Source organism: Podarcis melisellensis (genome assembly GCF_964234715.1).
Source record: "Podarcis melisellensis genome assembly, chromosome: 9".
NCBI lineage: Eukaryota > Metazoa > Chordata > Lepidosauria > Squamata > Lacertidae > Podarcis > Podarcis melisellensis.
Genome location: NC_138541.1, coordinates 39,075,313 through 39,099,767, shown reverse-complemented (window position 1 = coordinate 39,099,767; position 24,455 = coordinate 39,075,313). Strand labels below are relative to the sequence as shown.

Below are 24,455 nucleotides of genomic sequence, written 5' to 3'. Positions count from 1 at the left end.
ATGCTGCCCATCTGGCTGGGTTTCCCCAGCCACTCTGGGCAGCTTCAAACAAAATATTAAAAATACATTAAAACATCAGTCATTAAAAACTGCCCTACTAATAAAATAAATGTACTGCAGTTTCTTCTTTCTCTGCTTATAAAGACAAATCCCATGGAAATGTGTTGTGGGCAGATGCTGTTGGTCCTGCTATTCAGTTTGTGCCCCCATGCATTGCATGTGAGGTTTTTTGTTTTGTTTTAAAGGACACTTATGTATTTTGATTGTTAATAGGGGTCTGCAACATGTGCCTGTTGAAATCATATTGTGTAGATCATCTCTATATGGAAGAAAAAATGGGATGCTGTAAATGGGAGCACACAGAAACCCAGTGGTAATACCAAACTAAATAAGTCTAGTGTATTTAAGTACTACAGCCAGTGGAGGCTGGTACCCATTGGGATTGATTGGGTGGGAGGTAGGGAGACCAACAGTAGGTGGAGCTAATGACAAGCAGAGCTATCCCTCGACTGGCTGTAAGTAACACAGCAGGCAGAGTGTGGTTGGTGGGGAAGTACCCCATTTGCCTCAATGAACCAGCCTCCATTGGTCCCTTGGTTACTTTGGCCATAGAGTTGCTATCTTGAAATGAACAGCCCATATAGTCTGTTCCGGCTTGACTGATGCAAGCCACCGACACTAGCACAATTTGCAAGTAATGTCAGGCATGCTACCAGAGGATGTGTGGGTGGAAGAGTGCTTGATAACAAGGCTCCATCTAGTAACAGCACTGCAGTGTAGATGGTGGTTTGTTGCAAGGATTTCCACTGAAGACTATTCTGTTTCTGCAAACCTATTAACACAGCAGATCATGCTTTTAAATCTGCACCATGTATGGTTATGCTTTGCAGGCTAAGAGCTGATGCACTTTAGCATGGTATGTTAGAATACAGAGTGTCTTTTGAGATTAGTGAGAGCAATTGACTGCCTAAAGTACTTTGTCCCACAGTCCCTTAGATATTTTCTGGCATCCAGCTGACATGCATTGAAGAATGAACACTTGGAATCTAAATATGTGATCTGGAAAAATTGCTAATTAATCAACAGGAGACCATCTAGTTGCGGCTTATACTTCACGATGCTTAAAGACCCAATTTGTCCTTGGAGTTTAGATCTGATGCTAAAGGACTTCATGGCCCTTTATTCAAGTTTCTAATTCTCCTGTTTATTGCAAATGGTTTACGATCCAATGAAGTAAAAGCTAAAAGCAAAGAGTGCATTAAACACTTAATTTTCCTTTTGGGACTCCCTCTAGTTTATATTTCTAAAAGGACAACACCAATAAACATTGGTCTCTTGTTCTACCAACACAATTCCCCAGTTGCCTTTTTTTCTGATGGGAGAAGAACCATCAAATTTGCTGAGCAAAGCCACATTGCATTTTGTATTCTGTAAAACATATTTTGGAGGGAATGTTGCATATTTTATTGAAAAATCAGCTTCTAGGAAAGTGTTACATAAAACACAAAATTGAGCAAAGGCTTAGGAAATTCAGTGGTCAGGCACACTAAATGTAAGAGGCCAAAGGTCTATCTGTGTTCTTGTTCTCATAATGGCCGACCAGATGTCCTTGGGAGACCACAAGCAGGACATGAGTGCAATAACACTCTCCCACTGGTGATTTCCAGAAATTAGTATTCAGAGGCATAGTGGACTGTGCATGAGGGGGTTTGTCCATAGTGAAATGGAAAGTGGTATAAAATCCACAGTGGTGCTGTATAGGAAGCACAGCATGTTGCACTCGTCTATTAAGGCCATCCAAAATAGGGGAAGATGAGCTTACTACACAGGGTTATTTTACCATTCAAAGCCCCTCTTCAGTATGAATGTTTTAACTAGGAAAATAATATTTTGAACTCTGAAAGCCAAATCTCATACTAATCAGTATAAAGCCATTGCTCTCTAGGGTGATTTTATTTCAAAGCAGTTCTTCAATGCAGAGAAACGTGGTCAAAACGTGTGTGTGTAAGATGGTTGATGTAGGAGCAAGGCAGGATACAAGCAAGGCAGACATTTGATGGAACACTCGGTAACATTTTGCATCACATTCTGAATATGGCTGTTTGTACTGCAGGTACCTTGGTTGCTTCCTTCTGATGTGTATATGGAGACCCTTCCTGCCTTCGTTGGAGCTACCCCGTTTCCTTCATTAGTAGCTACCGTAGGTCTATCTGCATCAAAGGATGTGCTTGTAGTACTGCCCCCTACACTCGTGTAAATACGGCAAACTTCTTGGTATGAGTTTTGTTTGTGTGGATTCAGGGCATTTTCTCTCTGTTATGTTAGTCACATATTCACTAACTTTTCACATATTGAGAGCATCAACCCCTATGAATTATACAGAAAGTCTTTTCTCTGGACCTCCCACCTCCATTATATGGTTATGCATATTACTTTACTTTCTTCAAACTGTAGCAACCAAGCTATGCTGTCTTTGGAAGCCCTCCTGTTCATTCTGCTTCGTGGGTCCCTTAACAAAATCCTGCCCTGATAGCACAGCTGCATTTAACATGCAATCCTCACCAGAGATGGCTAAACCTTTGCCTTTCGGGTGTTGTTTGTCCAGCTCCCATCACCAATAGAGATAGAATTTTAGGAGTTGCTGCTGTTAATTGAATTTAGATACCACCCTCAGGGAGGTTCCGGGGGTCTTAGGGCACTTTAGGAGAGAGCACCAGGGTCATCCAGTCCAACGCCCTGCAATGCAGGAATCTTTTGCCCAACGTGGAGCTTGAACCCACAACCCTGATTTTAAGAGCCTCATGATCTACTGACTGATCTGTCCCAGCTGTAAATTGTAGTCCAGCAGCTTCCAAAGGGCCACAGACCAGCCACCTCGGTTTCCTTTTAATTGGTTCCAGCAGAGAGCCTACACAGTACAGTGGTACCTTGGGTTACAAACACTTGGGGTTACAGACTCTGCTAACCCGGAAGTAGTAATCCGGAACTTTACCTCAGGATGAGAACAGAAATCATGTGGTGGCGGTGCGGCGGCAGCGGGAGGCCCCATTAACTAAAGTGGTACCTCAGGTTAAGAACGGTTTCAGGTTAAGAACCTCCAGAACGAATTAAGTTCATAACCAGAGGTACTACTGTATAGCTAAGATTCCAAGGCCCTGGGAGCTACCAGGCTCCTTTTTCAGAGGAGCACCAATAAGCACCTACTTAGCTCTCAGGCGCAGCTCTGTGCCTCCCAACTATGCTGGCATTCAGGAACTTTCCAAGGAGCTGTTCTTCACAACGAGCCTAATAGTTGTGCACAGTGGGACCAAATAGCTTTCTGTACCACTCTCTCCAGAGCTGCGCTTGCTCAATAAATCAATAGAGGAGAAATGCTAAGGAAATACCTGTAGCTTAAAAAAGGGGGAGTGGGTTTAACCCCCTTAACGCAAAGGAAACGACGGTGCCACAGTTGGAATCATCTTAAGTATGCATTGACAATGCAGCCTGCTATGAGATACCGGGCACGCCACAATGGGTGCACTGCTGCGCTTGGTTCAGTAATGCGACAAAACAGGCCAGTAAGAAAATGGCTATGAATGATGGAGAGAAATGTTCAGTGACTGCAGATTAGGTTGCTTCCAAAGTGCAGAAAAAAGGGGAAAACAGTTTTCCTTCTTACTCCCACGTTTTGAAAAGGTTACAAATCAGTAGTGTATAAAAGGAGTACAAGGTACCAGAAGTCCTTCCCCATAGGGAATCAAGTAGATCCCATGCAGTACAGGAAGACAGCAGGCTGCACAACACTTGGGGATGTCAGAGAGTTCCAATAAAAGCAGAAAGAGGAGAGGAAATTACCAGTGTTTGTTTATTATTCCCAGGTCCAGAATGGAAACCAATTCAGCAAATCCAGTCAGTATTCATTGTTGTTGTTGGTTTCTGTCTGCAAACAATACGCAATTGATTATGCCCCCCACCTCATTTGCATTGCATTTCATTTGCACTGAAATGAACAAGGTGGGACAAAGTAAGGGCGACATAACTTACATACTTTACACAAATTACGTTAAGTTATATAATTTTGTCACAGCAGACAGTGAGACACATAATGTAGTTCTTGGTGGAAGAAAAACTGCAGTGGAATGGCAACAATACTGTATGCAAAGGACACTGTAAGGAAACTGATACTAACTAGCATTAGTTATCATGGGGGGGGAGCAGGTTTTCCTAGGTGAACAGCAGAGAGAACTGGTAAAGGTAAAGGGAATCCTGACCATTAGGGCCAGTTGTGACAGACTCTGGGGTTGCGGTGCTCATCTCGCTTTATTGGCCGAGGGAGCCGGCGTACAGCTTCCGGTCATGTGGCCAGCATGACTAAGCCGCTTCTGGCAAACCAGAGCAGCACATGGAAACACCATTTACCTTCCTGCCGGAGCGGTACCTATTTATCTACTTGCACTTTGACGTGCTTTCAAACTGCTAGGTTGGCAGGAGCAGGGACAGAGCAACGCGAGCTCACCCCATCACAGGGATTCGAACCGCCGACCTTCTGATCGGCAAGTCCTAGGCTCTGTGGTTTAACCCACAGCGCCACCCGGGTCCCATCCGAGAGAACTGTTGCTATAAAAATCTGTTAGTGAGTGAATTAGCTAGCTAAATAGCTAGCTAGTTTCATTCAGTCATTTATATTCCATCTCTTTCTCCAATGAGATCAAGATGGTTGTCCTCCTCCTCACTTAATCCCGCCCCCCATGTATGGACTATTATCCATGCAGGCCAAGAGCGGAGAGATGCTGCTCGGATGCAGGTTTGGTCACTTCAGCTTTTTGGCCAAAGCATGAACTGTCATCCAAATCTGCCAATATCTGGAAGAATATTCAGATAATTTTTCGGTGAAATGATGCCCTGCCTACAGTGACTTCTATGCCTTGAAAGAGAAAGTGGCCTGAACAAAATTCTCTTTCAAATGCAAACATGTACTACAGCATGATAGAGCCCAGGTCAAAGTGTGATAGATTATCAGGGAGCTAAACTAGTGTATGACACATTGACGGAATATATTTGCATAGGCATTCAGGCAAAGGAAATCACTGGCAGGAGCCATTCTGTGTCTGGAAAATAAATGGATGATTAGCCTTAGAGATTATGATGGGAAGGAAATTAGTGACCAATTTACAAAGAGCTGTTGTAAATCTAGCTTGCTTTACTAGAGGCACCATGTCTACAGGGATGCGTGATAAAAGACAGCTTTGTTTACACTTGGCAAATGTGAAACAGAACGGACACATTGACTGCAAATCCAGGTTGAAAGGGCTGTAAATAAAGAAGGTGCTCTTAAAATAATTGCTGACTATGAAAAATGTTGCTTATCATGAATAAGCATATTGGTATGCGAGAAAAATTAAGAGTAGACAAATGCTTCGATAGACTTTTAAACTGTGAAGTACAGATCTGAAGGAAGAGTGAAATGAAAACAAAGCTATACCTGCTTTGTTCTTGCAAGAAACACTGATCACGTGGACTCAAAACTTTTATTTGGACTGGGACTCCTGGGAGGAAAGATGGCTGACCAGCCATCGACAGAGATAATTATGTGGTGATTAATGATAGCCAATCTTGGTTTCCAAGCTCTCTCTTTGAAGATAGGGAGATCAAGGGATCAACCACAAATGTTCAGATGCAAGGAGCATCTTGGAGCGAGGAACCGCTATTGTGCCCAGACACCACATAACAGCCCTGAAGGTTAGTGTTCAGGGCATCAGATTAGTTAAACCTCTCTTCTTTTAATTACTTTCTGACTGCTGGTGTAAGAAGAGGCAGTTTCTGCAGGATTAGCAACTGTTTTTAATACATTTACTACAGAGTTCGTTTTCTGAAACCAGAGGTACTGTGTCTCAACTTCTGGAGGAATTAGATTTCTGTGAATTATGATGCAAACAGACATGATCAGCACCTCCTGGATTATTGTGAAGATTGGAACATGTTTATCCTTTGGAGTTTCAAATTTTGCAGCCCGTTCTCAGTTCAAAAACATACCAGAAAGCATAAAAACAGTATTTAAAAAATATTTTAAAATTAAATATATACCTCAAGATAAAATATGTGTTTTAATATATTAAATATGTATCTAAAGGTAAAGGTAAAGGGACCCCTCACTGTTAGGTCCAGTCGTGGATGACTCTGGGGTTGCGGCGCTCATCGCACTTCACTAGCCGAGGGAACTGGCGTACAGCTTCCAGGTCATTTGGCCAGCATGACTAATCCACTTCTGGCAAACCAGAGCAGTGCACGGAAACACCATTTACGCTCCTGCCGGAGTGGTACCTATTTATCTACTTGCACTTTGACGTGCTTTCAAACTGCTAGGTGGGCAGGAGCAGGGACTGAGCAATGGGAGCTCACCCCGTTGTGGGGATTCGAACTGCCAACCTTCTGATCGGCAAGCCCTAGGCTCTGTGGTTTAGACCACAGCGCCACCTGTGTCTAAGTATCTAAAGACATACTTAAATACATACTAATTGACAGACAAATTGTGGGAATGGGCTGGAGCAGCCTTACGAACAAGCACATGTAAAAGTGGCATGGACTTGAAAGAGACTGATCTGTCCAGCCTCATGTAAAGTGTCACCCTCTGATCAGAAGTTGGCTCCCCAGTCTTCAATGCTTATTCTGTTTATCAGTTTATAAGTAATTTTCACTGTTGTCAGAAGGTGTTGAAAATGGCAGAATCTGCTCTGGAACAGTGGGAAGAAAATGGGCTGAATTGGCAAAGAAGCATAAATAACCCTGGTCTGTGAAGAAATCAAGCTACAAGCAACGTGAGATAACTACCTCAGAGCTTTTAATGACTGAACTCTAAGGATGTGAAACCCACCAGGAAGAAAATCTGAATTATACTATTCTGTGGGCACTTTTCTGTGGGAAGAAAAGTAACACAATCTCGTTCCAAAAATTAATACTGATGAGTATGACAAATACTAGATGAGAACAGAGAATTCTTCACAGTATTAGTTGGCAGAAGCATATAGCAAAGTAGCTAAGTGAGAAGAATAAAAATGAAAAAAGTTTATTTATTACCGGTGTGTTCTCCTAAAATTTCACACCTACTGAGCTTCTTTAAAGAGGGAGAAAATAGTCTTACAGAAAACTGTCAGTTACAAGAATTTTCAATGGAAGACAACAAGCATGAATGCAGTAGAAAGTGATGTATCTGAATGTTGCTATACACATTTCCTTCATTTATCCAAATTTTGGGGCTCATGAAGCTGCAAAACAACCTGACCAACAAAAACAAACAACAGCAACATAACTCAAATATTTAGTGCAATTTATAAACCTAATAAAACGTCCACACCTTTAACTGAATGGAAAGGCATTTCTAGCCTGTCAACAATAAAAGCCAATCATATATATAAACTAGGTTGGAAATTTCAGGAAGGCCAAAATAAAATTTCAAGCACTGAAAAGTATTAAGGCTAGCTACCTATCAGACAGATCAAATTAAATCAGCTGCAAAGCCAGAAGACACACTGCAATAAAGAATCCATTATATGCATCATATTATGTTGAAGCAAACAGAAAATGTAAAGACATTTGCATTAACATCTATGCTAACAGAAACAATTGTGCTATCAGAGAAGTAAACACACACCTGAGTCCATCCCCCAAAACAACTGTAAACCTGAGCCAGACATTTGCCAAGCTGCTCTTTATCCACAGATCCTTTGCTGAATATTAAAAGAGCAAATACCCATTTCCCCCCTAATATAATCTGAATAATTAGAGGCAATTTTTTTTTTATAAACTGCATTTCAAGTGACAAAGCAGTCTTTACAGTGGTGCCCCGCTAGACGAATGCCTCGCAAGACGAAAAACCCGCAAGACGAAAGGGTTTTTCGGTTTTTGCGACGCTTCGCTAGACGATTTTCCCTATGGGCTTGCATCGCAAGACGAAAGCCCATAGGGAAATCTCGGGGACCTTTTTTTAAATGCTGGCGGTGGGGAGCAAAGCCTTTTCCCCCCCTCCGGACTTCAGAAGAGGTCCAGGAAGGCCGGCGGGGGCGAAAGGCTTTGCTCCCCACCGCCAGCATTTTAAAAGCGTCCGGGATAGCAGGGAAGTGCTTCCCGCTATCCCGGACGGCTTTTGAAGGCAGGCAGGGGGGGCAAAGACTTTTGCCCCCCCTGCCTGCCTAACCGGGGGCTTTTAAATCGCCCCGGGACTGTCCGGGGCGATTTAAAAGCCCCCGGACGGCTTTTGAAGCCTCCCCCAGCCGCCCGGCTTCGGGGCATCGTCCCGATGCCGGGCGGTGGGGCAGGAAAGCCTCCCCCAGCCGCCCGGCATCGGAACGATGTCCCGAAGCCGGGCTGCCGGGCGGGAAAGCCTCCCCCCGCCGCCCGGCTTCGGGGCATCATCCCGATGCCGGGCGGTGGGGCAGGAACGCCTCCCCCAGCCGCCCGGCTTCGGGGCATCGTCCCGATGCCGGGCGGTGGGGCAGGAACGCCTCCCCCAGCCGCCCGGCATCGGAACGATGTCCCGAAGCCGGGCGGCCGGGCGGGAAAGCCTCCCCCAGCCGCCCGGCTTCGGGGCATCGTCCCGATGCCGGGCGGTGGGGCAGGAAAGCCTCCCCCAGCCGCCCGGCATCGGAACGATGTCCCGAAGCCGGGCGGCCGGGCGGGAAAGCCTCCCCCAGCCGCCCGGCTTCGGGGCATCGTCCCGATGCCGGGCGGTGGGGCAGGAAAGCCTCCCCCAGCCGCCCGGCATCGGAACGATGTCCCGAAGCCGGGCGGCCGGGCGGGAAAGCCTCCCCCAGCCGCCCGGCTTCGGGGCATCGTCCCGATGCCGGGCGGTGGGGCAGGAAAGCCTCCCCCAGCCGCCCGGCATCGGAACGATGTCCCGAAGCCGGGCGGCCGGGCGGGAAAGCCTCCCCCAGCCGCCCGGCTTCGGGGCATCGTCCCGATGCCGGGCGGTGGGGCAGGAAAGCCTCCCCCAGCCGGCCGGCATCGGAACGATGTCCCGAAGCCGGGCTGCCGGGCGGGAACGCCTCCCCCAGCCGCCCGGCTTCGGGGCATCGTCCCGATGCCGGGCGGTGGGGCAGGAACGCCTCCCCCCGCCGCCCGGCTTCGGGGCATCGTCCCGATGCCGGGCGGTGGGGCAGGAACGCCTCCCCCAGCCGCCCGGCTTCGGGGCATCGTCCCGATGCCGGGCGGTGGGGCAGGAACGCCTCCCCCAGCCGCCCGGCTTCGGGGCATCGTCCCGATGCCGGGCGGTGGGGCAGGAACGCCTCCCCCAGCCGCCCGGCTTCGGGGCATCGTCCCGATGCCGGGCGGTGGGGCAGGAACGCCTCCCCCAGCCGCCCGGCTTCGGGGCATCGTCCCGATGCCGGGCGGTGGGGCAGGAACGCCTCCCCCAGCCGCCCGGCTTCGGGGCATCGTCCCGATGCCGGGCGGTGGGGCAGGAACGCCTCCCCCAGCCGCCCGGCTTCGGGGCATCGTCCCGATGCCGGGCGGTGGGGCAGGAACGCCTCCCCCAGCCGCCCGGCTTCGGGGCATCGTCCCGATGCCGGGCGGTGGGGCAGGAACGCCTCCCCCAGCCGCCCGGCTTCGGGGCATCGTCCCGATGCCGGGCGGTGGGGCAGGAACGCCTCCCCCAGCCGCCCGGCATCGGAACGATGTCCCGAAGCCGGGCGGCCGGGCGGGAAAGCCTTTGTCCCCCCTGCCTGCCTTCCCAGGGGCTTTTAAATCGCCCCGGACAGCGGAGAAGTCCTCCGCTGTCCCGGGCGATTTTAAAATGCCGCCCGCCAGAAGAGGTCGGGGGAAGGCTTTTTCCATAGGAACGCATTAATTGATTTTCAATGCATTCCTATGGAAAACCGTGCATCGCAAGACGAAAAACTCGCAAGACGAAGAGACTTGCGGAACGAATTAATTTCGTCTTGCGAGGCACCACTGTAATTGTTTTCTGTTATTCCCCCTGTCCATTGGAACCAATGCTAAAACTACTTAGCAGTTGCGTTTTGCAAGCACAACAAAAATGCAATCTAATCAAAATAGATATCAAATATATATGTGTGTATATAAATACCCTTGAGTCAAAGGTTCTTATGCAGCACATTTTGTATATTAATATGAAAGTAGGACAATGGGATCAGCTTTTATCCACCATCATGAGGTCCAGAGTGACCACGATGATTGCTTTTCAGTTTGTAGAGGGAGGAAGTATAGCACATTTTATAAATGCAAAGTTCATCAAAACTAAGCATAATTTCTTTCTGGAGATTTTAATTGAATGTACCAAATGTACCGTACTTTTTGTCCTATAGGACGCACTTTTTCCCCTCCAAAAATGCAGGGGAAATCTGTGTGCATCCTATGGGGCGAATGCAGGCTTTCGGGAAGACTGGAGAGCGAGAGGGGTCGGTGCGCACCGACCCCTCTCGCTCTCCAGGCTTCAGGTTTCCCCCCCCCAAAAAAACCTAGGTGCGTCCTATGGGCCGGTGCGTCCTATAGGGCGAAAAATACGGTATCTCAAAACCAAATCTTAATATGGCAAATTGGGGTTGAAGGTACACTGGGACTCTCATAAGAACACAAGAAGAAGAAGAAGAAGAAGAAGAAGAAGAAGAAGAAGAAGAAGAAGAAGAAGAAGAAGAAGAAGAAGAAGAAGAAGCAGCAGCAGCAGCAGCAGCAGCAGCAGCAGCGGCGGAGTTTGGATTTGATATCCCGCTTTATTACTACCCTAAGGAGCCTCAAAGTGGCTAACAATCTCCAAGAGCCCTGCTTGCACAGTCCAGCATCCTGTTCTCGTATTGGTCAACCAGATGCCTATAACAAACTCACAAGCTGTACATGAGCACAATAGCACTCTCCCTGCTGGTATTCAGAGACATACTGGTCAGTGATGTGGGGCTTTTAAAGAAAGCTTTTCAAAAGTCTAATCACACGTTGCAGACTGGCTCACCCCACCCCATGTTTATTGACACTTTCAAAGAACGCAGAAAGGTTAGTTAGACAGGGCTTACTCTTGCAGAAGCCGTGCTGGTTCTCTTTCAGCAAGACTTGTTTTTCCATATGCTTGGTAATTCTGTTGTTAATCATGCTTTCCACTATTTTCCCCAGAACAGATGTTAAACTAATTGACCTGTAATTTCCCATATCCCTCCTGGATCTTGATCTCGCTCTCTTTTAAGGTGTTCTGTTGGCTTTTTTTCCAGTTCTCAGGTATGAAGGCTGCTCTTAGGACAAAGTTGCACATTTTTGTTAAAATATCAACAATTTTCCATTTCAGTTTTTTAAGAACTCTTGAGTTGGACCTGGCGATTTGTTCCTTTTTGATATGTCAACAAGGCCTAGAACTGAAAGCTGACACTTTGGTTGTTCTTATCTTAGTCACATTCATTTTTAAACTGAACTGAAACCTGAAAGTTTTAGCTTGGATTAAAGTCTACACTTGAGCAGAAAGTTAAGTCTACATCTTTGAATTTTAAGCTGATTTTCACACTTAGAACTGTGTGGAATTACAAATTAGGTGCTTGGATTTTTTTTTAATCGTTTTAATATTTACTTGAAATGTGAGACTAAATCTAGGCTTCTACTTATAATTTTCTCTGGCCCTCCCTCAAGGCTGCCCTGTGGGCTTATTACTTCTACGATTCAGCTCCTGGATTTACCCCACTGGGATTTAGCTCCTGATACACAACACCTTTTGCTGTGCCCTTGTTACAATTTGTAGCTGCTGCTCTAATAAAACAAATAAATACATATTTATTTACCCTATAAACACAGATGCTTATCTCATTTGTTATTTTGATGCCTGGTCACTGGGGCTTGCCCTGTTGCTCATAAAATAGAAGCAGCTGTAGGTCTTCATTTCTTACATCCAAAATAGTAGCAGCCAGGGGCACCATCGGCGGGGGGGGGGGGGAGAGGCCGTGGGACCCCCAAATTTCAAGGAAGGGGACGGGTCCCCTCAATATTCCATGCTGGCAATCTCCCCCAGAGACGGGGAAGGGCAAACCTGGCGTGTCCCTTTGAAGACTGAAAGAGCACCTTCAAGGAAGGCACGCTGGCGATCTCTGTCAGAGATGCCATGCTATGTCACACACGTGTGATGGGCCCCATCCAATGTTGAGCACAACTTGGTGCACCTGGTAGCAGCCCAGAAATGACCACTTGCACAAATAGGTCCTTTGTAAATGAGGTCCCTGTGACCAACCCACAAAGCCATCAGTTGTGTACAATATGTCTTAAGCAACTCGCTTTTGTGGTAGGCCTGGACCTAGCCATACAATTTCTTAATTCCCTAAGGTGAGAGCTTGCTGCCTGTGATAAGTTTGGTGAGTGCAAGGGCCTGGGTAGTGGTCTGTGTCTAGTGCTGAGACCGCTGAAGAACAGAAGGCCATTTACTTCAGATTTCATACTTTTGCCTCCTACTTTTGTTACAGGTATGGTGTGCAGCAATGCTTTCTAAACAGGAGAAGCTGGTGAAGAACTATGGTTGCAAAAACAGTGGGGAAGAGAAAGTGTAATTTTTTTCTTAGGATATTTAAAAATTGACAGCACATTTTTATGTTTGCTAAGCTGATTCTGTCTGGGCCTGACATAGTAACGATTGCACCTATGCTGAGGAACATATACCCTCAAACCCCTCAAGGCCTCATTGCTCAGCACTGTTAAGGTTTTGACAGTTGAGGGAGGCTGTCTCAGGAAAGCCTTATTAATTTTTTAGGTGAAATACCAGAGATTGACACTTGTGGTTATTTCGTACAATAAGATTGTTCAAATGGTGCTCAAGGATAAGCAGAACAGAAATGGGGGTTGACCTTTCATGTACGTCATGATACATCACAGGGAATTGCTGTGTGTTCATGCATCTGGGATCATTTAGGGCTTTGCAGGTCTCTAGAAGTGTGTGTGAATAATTTACAGTAATTTATAGTGATATGAATGAGAGAGAAAAACTAGATGCATACTCTGAATTGAGTGAGCTACGATTCTGATGGTAATGTAAGTTTTTCGCTTACCGTATTTTTTACTCTATAAGACGCACCAGACCACAAGACGCACCTAGTTTTTGGAGGAGGAAAGCAAGAAAAAAAATATTCTGAATCTCAGAAGCCAGAACAGCAAGAGGGATCGCTGCGCAGTGAAATCAGCAATCCCTCTTGCTGTTCTGGCTTCTGGGATAGCTGCGAAGCCTGCATTCACTCCATAAGATGCATACACATTTCCCCTTACTTTTTAGGAGGGAAAAAGTGAGTCTTATAGAGCAAAAATTATGGTATCTTGCTTTGTCTCTGCTGTTTTGGAGGTTCTAAAGACTCATCCAACATCTGTAAGCTTTATGAACTGATCCTGCATTCACATGTGAGGTTTATTACATTAGTTTTACTGATAATAATGCTAGCGCTTCTGTCCCAATTTTAAATGTTCCCTTTACATGGCAGTACTTTTAAAAATCAATATACTGCCATGTCACACTAAATTATAAACAGCGAGAAAGGCCTGTATGCCATGCTACCATCAAAAATCTCATCACATGACCAGTGGTGGAATGATCATGAAAACCACAGGGGAAATGACAGTGCAAAACACCCACTATTTTCTGAGTTAACAGGATTGCAAACATATTTTTTTATGGAAACAATTAACACACGAACAAATGCTAAATGTCTGCTGGATTCCACTAGACTTCCAGAATTGGCATTTACTATGTGTCAGAAATCACATAAAATGTGAAAATTAACATGTAAGGAAACATTGGGAAGATGGAATAAAGTGGAATCTGAATGCAGCCCAAGAATGATCAGAGTCCTAGTCTAAAGTGGGGGAAAGTGTGACTTAAGCAGCCAACTTAAAAGGCAACTCAGATTTTGTGGCCTCATTTGACTCTGAAACATTAATTGATTGGGAAGTGAATGGCGGTCACAGATTGAATTTTTACAGGACAGAAGTTCTGTTTCTGGGGGATGGGGGCAGGCAGGTGTGTGGGATTTCCTGGTCCTGAATGGGGTAACCATGCCCCTAAAGGATCTGGTGCACAACTGGGGAGTCATTTTGGACTCACAGCTGTCCATGGAGGCACAGGTCAGTTCTGTGTCCAAGTCAGCTGTCTACCAGTTCCACCTGATACACTGGCACAGAGACCCTACCTGTCCACAGATTGTCTCACCAGAGTGTTGCATGCACTAGTTATCTCCCACTTGGAAGTTGCACATTCAATCCCTGTATGGGACAGCTGCATATTCCTGCATTGCAGGAGGCTAGACTAGATGATCCTCAGGGCCCCTTCCAGCTCTACAATTCTGTGGTCACAGCTGCACCGCCCAGTAATAATGTTTTCAGCATAGAAATGACTTGAAAATAAAAATAAATAAAATGTACAACCCTTCATGCAGGTAACATGATGGGGACTGTCATTGACCATGGTACTACTGTTTAGGTTGTCAAACAACCCATAAACAATAACAAAGAGAAATGGTAAGTACCAAGGGAAAGCTTACCAACTGATTAACTGGCCTATATGAGCATGGGATGGGTGTGCCTTTGTGGGGGTAAAAGAAGTCTACAATAGATTGCCTGTGATAGTCTTTTTATGCAGTTGAGATAACTGCACCTATTTTCCCACAGAGCTGGTATGGAATAAATCTGTTGCTAATACTGAATATTTTACCTATTATTGCTTCCTATGCTGGCACTGTTATTAGTTGGGAATTGAATTTCACTTCTTCGGTAATGTGAACTGAATTTTGGAATTATGGAAATTTTAATATTTTGACAATGAAAGGTTATTCGACAGAAAAAATATACATATTTATGACATGTAAATTTTAAACATGCTTTCTGAGCCATAGGGGAAAATACATTTTTTAAAATAAAAAAAACTGTATTTCAACAGTTATTGGTGAGCCATGCCATGGGACCCCATCGAAGTTGATCAGATGTTTGGCTTGTTCTCCAACTTATTAAGAAGTCTATATGTGCATAATATAAAATGTCTACCTATTTTCATATGGAAGCTATGTGCCACATGCTGCAGTTCCCATTATTAGACATGATTGCATAGATTGTTCCATTACTTCCAGGCAAGCACTTATCTTTGTTCTTGGAGTAAAGTGCTATGCTGTACTCTGAATACATCTAAAATTCAGTGACTTTTTAAAGTGGCAGGTTCTATCAGACAACAATGCTAAAAGCGAAAGAATTGAAGGTAACAAAAAATGTCCGTCCTACAGTCCCCTTAGTATCTTCAATCAAGCAGTCACAGTTTCAGAGACACTGTTCATCAGTTAGCCCACAAATCATAACAATGTAATATAAAAAGTCCTGACATGGTGGGAAGGCAATAGTATGTCCTCTATGTATGAGCAGTTTAGGTCTCCTCATAAAAGTTCTAACCTGGGTTTGTTTCAGTTATACATTTCGGGTTAAGGACAAAGTGGGCAGCAGATATGAAACTCTCTGTTGTTCCTCCTCTATCTCACACCTGAGAAACTTCTCCTAGGCCACCAAAATGCTCTGTGGTAGCAGCAATGCTAACACTGTAGCTCCATCTCCACATGCCCCTTGTAAGGGGAGCATTTGATGGGTGCCAGAGGGATGAGAAAAGAGAGCCTACAAATGCTCTGATTCATAGAATGGTTTTTTATTATTATTTCAGTTTTCACTCCAAGGAGACTAACACACAGTTCATCTTAAAAAAATAGGTGGAGCACTTGCGTGAGGCAGTAGAAATTGAAAATCTATCTGGGGACATCATCTACAAAAAAAGAGTTGACATCTTTAGCTACAGGCAATGGAATGGTAGTTCTGAGGAGGACAGGTGAAGGGCAAGTTGGGGACAGAAAGAAGCAATCCAATTTGGTTGCACCAGCTAGGGTGAAATTTACAACTGTCATCAATCCTCAGGCTTTAAAGCTGATACTGATCACCAGCTGGGTTTAAGAAAAAAAATGTCTCCCTCTGGTACAGTATCCCACAACTGGCTGAGTGTATTTCTTCCTCTGATCATCATGCCTGGGCCACTGTCAGAAGCAGGATATGAAACTGGATGGATCATTGCCTTGTTCCGGTGCATCAATCTCTATGTTCTTAATTTTCTTCACAGTCTGCACAGATTGGGATCACGTTATTTATACCAGCGGAGAATTTTTCACAGCATATTGTAATAGTTCCAGCCATTCTGCTGTTATCTCAGACAGTAACTTAAATGATTCCAACACCTCATCCAGAGCAGTATAGTTCCTTTTTATAGGGTTTTCGTGATTTACTAGTTTTATTCTTGGTTGGGAAAAATGTCAGATGTTCTCGGCTTAATTAGATCCATTTTGAATCAAACATCAGCTACCGCATATTACCAAAGCAAACATTCAATAGAACAATAGCAATAACATGAAGAAACAGCACTAGTGATCTCTAAAGATGTGATTTAGAATTTAGCTTTGGATTTATATTAAAGGGAAGATGTAAGCATTGCCTTCATAGCTGAAAGATTTATTAGCACTCTGCCTTTCCATTATCCAAGCATCTCACTTGGCCCAAAGCACATCTGTGCCACAAAGACAATGAGAGAGAGTGTGGATTTTCTATATTCATAAATTACAGATGTTGCTCTGAGCAATACATCTATCAAGACAATTCACTGGAAGACTGAGGCCTACCTGTAAAGTAGCTGTTCTAAACATGCAGCAAAGGATATTGGAAAAAATGTTAGTATGTGAACACAGGTTGCCATCCCAATTTGTTTTATGAGGGATATTTTCATTTCTGACCCAAGGCTCTTTAATAGTATTGAGGGTAGCAAATCAAAGACAAAATAAGACCTTTGAGGAGCAGAGCAAAGCTTTGCTTTAATATGTCCCTTGATGCAAAAGCACTCACTCCAGTAAAAACATATTTCAGTTCATGACAGCACAGCAAACTCAGTGAATAATAGATGGGTCTGTTTTATGACTAATTTGTATTCGCTTTTTTAACTTGCACATTGAACTGTCCAAGCTAAATCACATGTTCAAACAGTTAACATTATTTATTCCCCACCCCCTGAATTTATAGCAACTGTGTTGTGTCTTGTCTCAGGGCAGTATCTTTATACTCCTTTTCTGTGAACATAGGCTATTTTTAATACACAGAGAGACGGATAATTTGCAACAGGATAAACACAAACTATTCTAAAGTGTACAGAATACTATAGCAGAGTTTCCCTCCCAAAAGATTTGCTTATTCCTTCAAATTATTTTGAAAACTTACTTTTTGAATTTTATTTAGAGGAGTGAGTGAATGAAATGGGCGCGGAGTGAGCCTGAGGAAGAAGCAGCTGCTCTCTGATGGAGCTGGATTTCTCTTCCCCTTCCCCTGTTTTCTCCTCAGACACTCTGGTGGGTGCCTGGTTTACTCCCCACCCCCCACCCCCTGGCTGCCATTTGCTTCACAGTTCTGGCAGAGTTGCTCCCCGGGGAGATAAGAGGAAGACTCAGTGGCGTAGCGTGGGGGTGCAGGGGGGGCCGGCTGCACCGGGCGCAACATCTGGGGGTTAGGGGGCGCAAATCCACGGGTTAGGGGGTGCAAATTACTTGCCTTGCCCTGGGGGCGCTGACAACCCATGCTACGCCACTGGGAAGACTACAGCATAGATTCCTCCTCTTCCTGCTTGGTCATCTCCTCTTGTCCCCTTGTGATATGGTTCGAGCTGCAGTTGCCTTTGTCTCTCAATTTTAGTGGGTGGAAGCAGAATCAGGGGGGTCTCAAGCTGCTGTCCACAGCCCTAGTGGCAGGCGTGAGGGAGCAGCTCTGAGGTGAAGATGCATATCCACTGGGGCTTCTGCTGCCTCCCTCCCTGGGAAATCGGCTGCCCTCCCTCAGCATGAGGGAAATGGACTGTAGCACTCGGGAAGGAGGGGGTGAGCAAAGGAGGGAGACGGCAGTGCACCTTGTGTCCTGCCCATCTCCATTTTTTTTTCTTTTTTGGGTGGGGGAGAAGGTGCTGGTACTGTGTCCCATTGAGTACCACCAGAAAAAGCACTGCTCCCAAGACAGATGGATGCCCACAACAAGAAGTTACATTTGGAATTTTGAGAAACTGCAGTGGGCACCAGTCACAAAATGGCTGCTGTGGGCGTGTGGCATAAAACAAAATGGCTGCCAAATATAAAATGGCAGAAAAAGAGACAGAATGGTTCAGGTATGCCCTATCTCAGAGCTTTCCAAACTTTGTGCTGCGACGCGTTAGTCTGTCGTGTCGGCTGCCTGGGGCTGTAAAAGGTTAGTTTAACCTTCAGTCTGCTAGTAAAACTGAATTACTGTGTCACGAAATGATGCATGCCTCCCAAATGTGCCACCAACTTGAAAAGTTTGGAATGCTCTGCCCTACCTCCTCAATGGGGAAAAGGCACCTCTTTCGGTTGCTGTTGCGCTCTCTCATAGAGAGAAGTTCTTTGCCCCTCTCATTTGTTTAGAATGGAAGAGTGAGTGTCCGATCCTGGCATCCAAAAGGTAGACATCACAGTCAGGCAGGTTGATATGGAGAATGGGTGGTCCTTCAGGTACCCTGCTCCTAAACGACTTCAGATTTAGGAGTCAAAACCATCACTCTGATTTTTAAATACTCAAAATGGTTGCAACACATTTGATATCTCTGGTCTTGAAACAGACACATGACACAGCAATCATCTTTTTTAAAACATAGAATTGTGTTATCCTTAATTCCATTATCCTTATCTCCCATTCATCAATGAAACAAATTAATGCACTGGAATTTCACATAAGCTGTGTACAAGAGATGGTGGTGCTTTAGAACAGGATAAGTGCTGTTACCTATTAAACAGAAGCAAACACTTATAATAAAAAAGTCTAATGCCATTTCTGGATGCACAAATTCTCAGGTGCCTTTATCTTTCCTAGTGGCCTACAGCTTTAACTTAACCAAGCTGATGGAAGCAGGACTCAAAAAGCAATGAGAAAAATTAGTTTAAGAAAGAAACTGACACACTAGGCTAAGAAAGAAATGGCATATCCTTCAGGACAGTGATTGCAGCCAGTACTCAGAACACAGAGGTAGCATCACAATAGAGTCATGCAAAAACTCTTCCCCCAGTTTGTATCCCTGAGCCAAGCAAATTGTGGTTAAGTTTTTGTAAGTGGATTTTCTTCTTTTTCCTCTTTAATCTCTTTTTTTGCTGAACTCAGCCACTGAAACTGGAACTCTCTTGTCAGAATTAATTCTGAACATCTCAGTGTGTGTCAATGGAAGAGTCTTTCTTGGGAGACATCTCAATCCCTCTCTGTACAAGAAAGAGCACAACAATCCTATTATGGCTGATCCTAACAGAACAGCAAATGGAATGAGCCAACACTCTATCCTGTGGGGACTTCAGTACCTTATTTTCTTTGGATGAAAGAAAAGAAGAACCAAATACGCCAGAGTTGTGGGGAGGGGGAATACTGTGGGCGATAAAAGAGGTTACACCATTGGTAAAAGCTTTCTGTCCCTAATTCATTTCATGACATGCATGACCTTAACATCTTTGACGGAAATAGATTAACTTATTCATAAATGAGCCAGAAGTGGTCAAAGAACACTGATCCTTGTGAAGATGTTATTATTTATCTCAGCCTATTAGGAACTACATACATTTATTCTATAGCAGCCATGGCTGATGTTTCATCAGGAATTTTTGGAATTGGTTGAATCCAGGTACATAAATGCAATGTTTTGTCCCATTATGCACACTTCCCCATGAAATATGCTAGATCCTCCTCACCATGGTACATTTAATATCATTACCCTTAATCAGTGCTTTCCCCCCTAGAAAAATAGGTGCCAGTACAGTGGTACCTCGGATTAAGAACTTTTGTTTCGTTCAGGAGGTCCATTCTTAACCCGAAACTGTTCTTAACCTGAGGTACCACTTTAGCTAATGGGGCCTCCCACTGCCGCCGTGCAATTTCTGTTCTCATCCTGAAGCAAAGTTCTTAACCTGAGGTACTATTTCTGGGTTTGCAGAGTCTGTAAGCTAAAACGTCTGTAACCTGAAGCCTCTGTAACCCGAGGTACCACTGTACTCATCATGAAGTTGTAACAGTAATTGCCACACTTCTTGACAACAGAAAAAAGAGGTGCCAGTACTGCATACCCTTGTGTACCCCCTGAAAAAATAGCACTGCCCTTTATAATATGTTCTGTGATTGTACATGGGGTAAATGTTGGGTTGATAATTATGCAAATTGCATCATTATGCAGTTTAGTCACTGAGTGGTATTGGACTTAATTGTATCTGGGTGAAGTCAAGCATTTCCGTCTTGCTTCTTGTCAAGCTTTGTGACTGGTATGCCTTCAAAGGCTTCCATTACAATCATTGTAGATACCAGATCTCTCTGTCTGCCCCTTAGGACTTTGCTCAGGCTGCTCTCCCTCCCCGGGCACACCACCTTCCCAAACACACACCAGGCCAGCCCTTATTTGCATGCTCCTTGAATGTTCTTGCCTGGTGAGAAAGTGCCTTCAACTCTTATAATGCTTCTTGCATGCCTGGATGGAGGACAGAGTGCGAATTTGTGTAGAAACTAACCTGTGGTCCCCAGAAGGGAATGTGGATGTAGCTCTCAGCCTGGAAATGCTTCCCCATCCCTGATATATACTAATAGAGAACTCCATTCTCCAAGTGCTGGTCTGAATGCTCTATACACACAGAAGGCATCAGTGGGGTTGGGGAAACCAACAGTTATACAGAAGTACAAAAAAGAAGCGTTAATCAGAAAGCCTGCCCTCTAGCCTAAAGGCCAATGAATTCTGAACATTCTCATGGGGAAGGAATACTAACTGAGTGTTGGATGAATAATGGAATGGCATATCCTTGAAGAGGACATAACTGGTTGGCTGAAATTGAACTGGAGAAACTTATACTGTGTCATTTTGTTGTAGGCCCCTCTTGTAGATCTAAGGTTTTCAGAATCTACCCTACACTACCCTACAGTTTACCTATGAACTAATAATGCTCTTAATGGAGGTTTTATTTATTTATTTATTTTGCTAATTATTCTGCTGTTTTCACATTTCATTTTTTTAGGAATCTGTATTCACTGGCGCAATCCTTTGTGCACACACGATGGCCCTTTCATTGCTTATGAGGATGCTTTCTCATAGATGTAATACATGATACATGATGCAATAGTCCTGGTGAGGATGAGCAGGCTGCTCACTGCCTGGATGGGTAACCACCTGAGAAAGCCAGGTACGCTGCCTTGAATACCTTAATGGAAGAAAGGTGGGGTATATTATATGTTATATATAGAAGCTCTATGTTCACAGTTGTTCACTGGGAAATCTGGGGTTTGGGTGCAGTGCTAAAATGGAGCATGCAAAGGCAGTAAATCAGTTACTCTAAATGCAAGGAAACAGTCAGCAACCACTTTGATCTCATCATCAGTGGAATCTGATAATTTATTTTACATAACCCCGGGAAACTGAAATACAATTAAGAGCTGGTTTTTGGCTTTTGATCCTCCTAATAATTTTCCCTCTTTCACAGAGGCATGCACACATAGTAATAAAAGAGTCAAGATTTCAGGTCGCGGTTGCCAACGGCACTATTTTCTGTAACTGTTCCCTCCTACCGTGCTAGGAAGAGCCTACAGCTTGTGTCTATCATCACTGCATATTATTCCCTAACGCAATCACTGACACCCACCAATCAAAAATGTGGTTGACCTGGCAACAGGATGCGCATTTCCTAATTTAACTGCCCTCTCTTCTCTTCAGGCAATATTTGTTTGCTAAGTGGAAAACAGAGCTTAGAGGAGAAACTTCACATTAACCCATTTGCGCTAAATGTGAGGAAAACATTGCAGCCAACCCACACCCAAACGCTTACATGCTAGTCTAGTACCTGTAACAAGAGAGAGACAGCTACACATCTTAGATGTTTTCCACTGAGATTAACACCTTGATCATCCCCCCCCCTCGCCCACTTTCAGTGTCTTACTAGTTAAGTGTTTGGTGGTAGCTGATGACGTTTAGACTTGGCAGGAGTGCAATTTTTCATCTCACTGTTTTTCTCATAATAGGACTTAAAGGTAAAGGTAAAGATACCCCTGACTGTTAGGTCCAGTCGCGGACGACTCTGGGGTTGTGCACTCATCCCACTCTATAGGTCAAGGGAGCTGGTGTCCAGTGAAAAGTGTGAGCCTTTGTTTTGTTGAGTTTTAGGTTTCGAAAGGTTCTCGCCATCACAGATAATACTGTTTTTAGCCACACAAAACTATTTTGTCATCCTTCCCTCTTCCTTCAGACAGGCTATTTAGAAAGGAATAGCAGCAGCTTTGTCCTCCTTCCAGCATTCAAGATGTTCTGAACTTAAGGTGGGAAGGGAAGGGGCTTGTTGGAAGTCAATCTCTCTATCTACAACCACATACATACACAAACACCTTTTCTGCACATAAATGCAAATACCCTGAAAAATACAATGCGGTAGGCACTCAAACCTAGTGATTCAGGATGCCATTGTGGGGCATTTGCCAGGCCCTGGCGGGAGGGCCTTCAGAAAGACCCATTGCAGATCACCCCACCCTTCATCCATTGCCCCAAGACACCAATCTTTCTGCTATGATTGCACATGCTCTTGTGTTGGGCACACCCTTGCAGCAGATCTTTGAAGGTTTCTGGAGGAATGTGAAGCAGCTGCAGTGTGCATGTGAAGAAATTCAGATGCCTGCACCCACACCCGCAGCCATCAGTAACAGTGAGTGTGTGTGCCTGCCTGTGTCATCAGAAGTTGCATCTTATCTATGGTGGTAACTGAACTCCTCTAGAACAGGTTGTCCCTGTTGTGTTTGTTAAAAGCCAGAAGCTACCCTATTCCCTTCCTCCTTCTAGCAAGTTGTGACCAAATTCCTCTCAGAGGCAAATTTAGGGCAGCAGCACCAGTTCCACCACAATGAGGGTGCCAATTTTCGGGCTTGCACAGGGCACTGTTGAAATATGAAAGACCAAAGTCCAGTCCTGCTTGTTTACTGGAGAAGAGGTCAGAGGATAGGCATGCCACATTGTGTTCGTGACAAGCTAGCTAGGCAACAGCTAGGCATGGTTTTCATTTTTGGCTCTCCCACAGCTCTCTAGATCTCTTGTTGCTCTGGGCTGGGTACAAAGACTTCATCAAACAGGAAATCAACCAAATAGTTGCTGCACATTTACAGTACAGTGCACAGCCTTACAGTGCAAATAGGATTTCAGAAGTAGGTCCCATTGCATTTAGTCCCATTGTGTTCATTTCCAGGAAAGTGTGCATAAGATTGAGATCTTAATAGTGTACAAATAACGAAAAGCAAATAATTCAGTTGTGAATGTGGAATCTCTGCCAGGTATCGGTGGTTAAGAAGACTGATGGAAGGCGATGATGGATGGAGAGACATTTTATTTGACAATGGGGGGCAGGAAATAGTGTTTGTTTTTAAATTTTCGCTCCAAGGTTTGTGTTGGAGACATCCTTGTGCTTGTAGTAACAAAATGTCCTGGGTCGGGGGGGGGGCAAAGTGGAGTATCCATTTCACCTCCTAAAATCTCCATACAAGCAAAAAGGAACAACTTCCCTGCAGCTGGAGGAAGCCTGATTCACTAATCAACAGGCTGGCCATACTGCCTGCCTGACAGGGAAATGACACTTCTCAGGAGTATCATTTCCTGTGAAGATCAAGAGAATTGTAATTGCAGAAAACTTCTGAAGTACAGTGGTACCTCAGGTTACATACGCTTCAGGTTACAGACTCTGCTAACCCAGAAATAGTGCTTCAGGTTAAGAACTTTGCTTCAGGATGAGAACAGAAATCGTGCTCCAGCGGCACGGTGGCAGCAGGAGGCCCCATTACCTAAAGTGGTCTTCAGGTTAAAAACAGTTTCAGGTGAAGTGCAGGCCTCCGGAACAAATTAAGTACTTAACCTGAGGTACCACTGTAATTCTTTATCTAACCCAATTATAGACCACCCCTTAACCCAAAGGTTCCCAGGGAACAACAATTCATAAAATACAGTCAATACCATGATCATAAAACCAACAGCATAAATGGAATTAAAGCTAAAAAACAAAGTAATAAAGAATCCAGTAGCAATGTAGGTTTTATGTCAGCTATTTCCATAGAACTGAAGAAAAACATGTGTCTTGATCTGATACCTAAGGACAGCTAATGAAGGGGACAGCTGTAGCTCCATGAGGAGGCAATTTCACATCCAGGGTGTCACCACTGAAGAGGCCCTGGTACTTACGCTATGGACTGCAGCTATAGATCGAACTACGAACAGGTCCTTCTCTACATACATTAAGGCATGGGCTGGTTGGTAATAAAGGAAATGATCCTTTAAGTACTTGGGGCCCAAGTTGTATAGAGCTGTATAGACCCAAGTCAGTTTTTTAAATTGTGTGTAGTAGCAAACAGGCAGCAGATCTTTAAACGCTAGGTATCACTTGAACTAGGGACGCGGGTGGCCTGTGGGT

General features: G+C 44.7%; 1 long non-coding RNA gene across 1 annotated transcript; it reads left to right on the top strand.

The window, feature by feature from the left end:
* The first annotated feature begins 18,090 nt into the window (after positions 1-18,090).
* Positions 18,091-22,149, top strand: LOC309378286. Its single transcript, XR_014171997.1, has 3 exons — positions 18,091-18,234; positions 21,039-21,203; positions 22,036-22,149. It is a non-coding gene; the product is annotated as an uncharacterized lncRNA (long non-coding RNA).
* Positions 22,150-24,455: the final 2,306 nt, after the last annotated feature.